Genomic DNA, 3,358 nt, shown 5'->3' on the forward strand with positions numbered 1-3,358 from the left:
ATTTCTACTTAAAAAATACAAAACAAGCAAAAGGGTAAGACCACCGTCCTAAATTAATAGATCTTCCTTAAGGGATGCATGACGAGAAATTATCGTTTGACCTTTTCTCACTATCTTTCACATTTTCCAATGATTTTCTTCCGGCTGACAAAGTTGTGTTATTTTTTATATATCCGGTCGCCACGGATGTTTCTCATTGCGGTTTCTTCTAATGAACTTAATTACCTATCCATTCTATTATTTATTGCGAAAATTTATTTTATACCTGCTAAAATAGTATAGGGATAGAGAATCGTTGAAAGAGGAGATTGATATAGAGTGACGGGGTTCCATGCACGACGTTCTATCATTTTTTCTCAATTGACTGGCCTAAACAATAGATGCAAGAGCAGTCAATCATTGATAATTTCCAACGACCAGTCATTCAAAAATCCTGCCGCTAAATACTGAGTTCACCTTGAATTTTTAAAATTTATTTTCATAGTTTTTTAATATGTTTTTAAAATGTAATAACCTAAAACTGCTATGTAGATACCAATAAATTTAATACAATATAGAGTTAAAGAAAGTACCTGTAAAACTTCAAACCTTTAAGTGTCCTGATCCAGATAAATTTTCTTCTCTGCAATAAATGCCTATGATCTTAAAACAATAATGCTAATATGCAATAGCTTTCTCCTTTTTTGAAAAAAATCGATACTACTTGTTAAATCGTGTTTTTCCCTAAAAATCGTGATTTTGTTCATAAAAGCAATTTTTATGCAAATATCGACGGATTTTGATTGAAAATAATTAATTTTGAATTTTCGAGGTCATGGTCGGGGGCTAATAAGAACCACTCCATGCACCCTGGAACGGAATTGACGAGTTAAACTAATTTGGTCAAAAAATGTGTTTTTTAATATAGTGTCGTTTCATGTTTTTCGACACGTGAAACTCAATTAAGGACTTTATTTAATCGCGATGTCACTTCCCTTAGTTGTAATACATACGGATTACCACCCCTTTTTTTGGATGGATCACCTGGTGCATGAAGGCGGCGTTACCATTGATATTTCGATTCATCCATCAATAGGTTGAGACCACTTATCTTTTGGGCTAGTGAGGTGACGGAAAATGTATTGTCCCAGGAATGGCAGGGGGTTATATCGTGTTACTTTGTGAAATATCTCTAACAATAAAACCTGCTGTTCGCGAGACCTATTATTACCTTCAAGGTGTCAATGTTAACACCTCTAAAACCAATAAATCAAAACCGTTTTTACAAATGTTCCGAGTTTTGACCAGCCGGTTTAAGCCAGGGTGGTTAAAACCAGGCAATTTTCGCCGACATAAATTGGATTTTTTAATAATTGGTTTGGATTTAAGGCTGAAAATAGGTTGCTTATACTACAGAAACACTGCTATTGAATTTATAATTTTAAAAATTAAAGTCTTCAAATTTTAAAATTCAATTTGTATACTTGTATTAATTTATTTTATTCACTTCCCTAATTTTAGCCAATTTAGCCGCCTAAAAACCGGATTTTTCGTAATTATCGTAATTATTTTAAAAAAGCCGTCATTTTCGGAACACTGATATTTTGCCTTCACTTTGTGCAGTACTTCTTCGTGGTTCTTTTGGAATCAGTTTGTTATATCTATACAGAGCTCAAAATAAATAACATCTTTTCAAACGCAACTTTGAATTAGACGCAATTGCTTGCTTCAAACTGTATCTCTTGTTTGTAATTTTTTCAAGCTGGACGTGGTACAGAATATAAAAGTTAACTTTTATGAAATAATGAAAAGCTGAGCGTATGTCATTTTCCTTTTTTATTAAATGAATAAAACCACGATGAAAAAATATTAATTGAAGATGAGCCTATATCATGGACGTCAACTTATAGACGTGGACTTGGCTCGCTGCGTTGACACAATAGAGAATAATATTCAAAAGAAGTTGGCTATGCCAATTATTGTCCTATTATATGCTCGCAACAGATGCTACCTGGTCTAAAAGAAATGATAGCCATTCCCCTTCTCGAAAAGTAGCTCTATTAAAAAGCTCGTCAAATTCACCAACCCCGCTGCGACGAAATGGAAATAGCCAGGAGATTTCAACGAACGCGATCAGTCGCCAGCGTCTGCTAATTTTTTTCTTCACAAATTTCCTCTTTTCCGCCGCTCTTATTTCTATTGAATGCATTTAGGATTATTTAACGTGTTTGAAAACTGTCTGCGTGTGTCCGTTACAAACATTTTTGTTTACATTGTTCAACGAGAAATATGTAGTGACAGCTTAAATCAGAAAATGAGGCAAACTTAATAGAATTCACTTTCGCGCTGGCCCTTTTTTGTGCGTTTAAGCCGGAATGTTGTTACGCTGCATAAACTCGAAAGAAACATTTTTCATCCCCGTGGGGTGCCTCACCACTTGAATGTTGATCACCCCTTATAGCGAAGAGGGGAATATACCTGTGTTAATAGCTGCGGCTGTAGGCATCAATTTTTTTCACGATCCGTCTACGAAAAATAACGCGCAACAGAGCGGTTACTTGAATTTTTTTTACCTTGCCTTGTCGCTGCGCCCCAGACAACTGTTTCAATACCATGAGAAAACATTCGTTTGATGTTTCCTACTTACTGGCTGAAAATTTCAGAGTTTGCACAAATTGTGTTAAACAAAAACCCACATAAATAGGTTCCTAAGTTACTGTCGTGACTCTTTTATTTATTTTAAAATAATGGAGGTGAAGAATGACTTGAAAATTTTAACTCGATGACGTAGTTTCTTGTTACGAAATACTCACAAACTTAATTGTAAGAGGACAACAAGTGGAACATTTTCATTTCTTAAATTTTGACCTAAATGTCTTGACTCCATTAATTTATTTAACTCAAATAAAAACTTTAAATTTAAATAATCTATACATATTCTATCATAAAGAAAAATACAGAAATAAGAGTGATAAATTTATAACAGTATGTATAAATTAAAACCAAACAAAGATGATTCAAGGGCTCATAACTATAAAGCTTTTTATGATTTGAATGCGCGCATTTTCAACGATTCGTGTAATTTCGAAGTCACAAGCTCTAACTAAACGATAAATAAATTTAACGTAACACGGTATGTTGAAGACGAAAGTTACTAAAAGAAGCAATCAGAAATCAATAATGAAGGAGACAAGAATTTTTGCTCTGTGGTTATAATTTATCGGCAACGTCGCGGCTTGTGGACTCGCACGAGTCGCATGAGCGATGCGGTGTAGGAGAAAGGGGAGGCACACACAAAAGCACGCTGCTTTATTTTGCTTGCCGCGTCTGCTCTGCTGCCGCCGTGCTGCAGGAGGAGGAGGGAGAAGTGGAAGGCTCT

This window comes from Cloeon dipterum, chromosome 4, assembly GCF_949628265.1.
Source record: "Cloeon dipterum chromosome 4, ieCloDipt1.1, whole genome shotgun sequence".
NCBI lineage: Eukaryota > Metazoa > Arthropoda > Insecta > Ephemeroptera > Baetidae > Cloeon > Cloeon dipterum.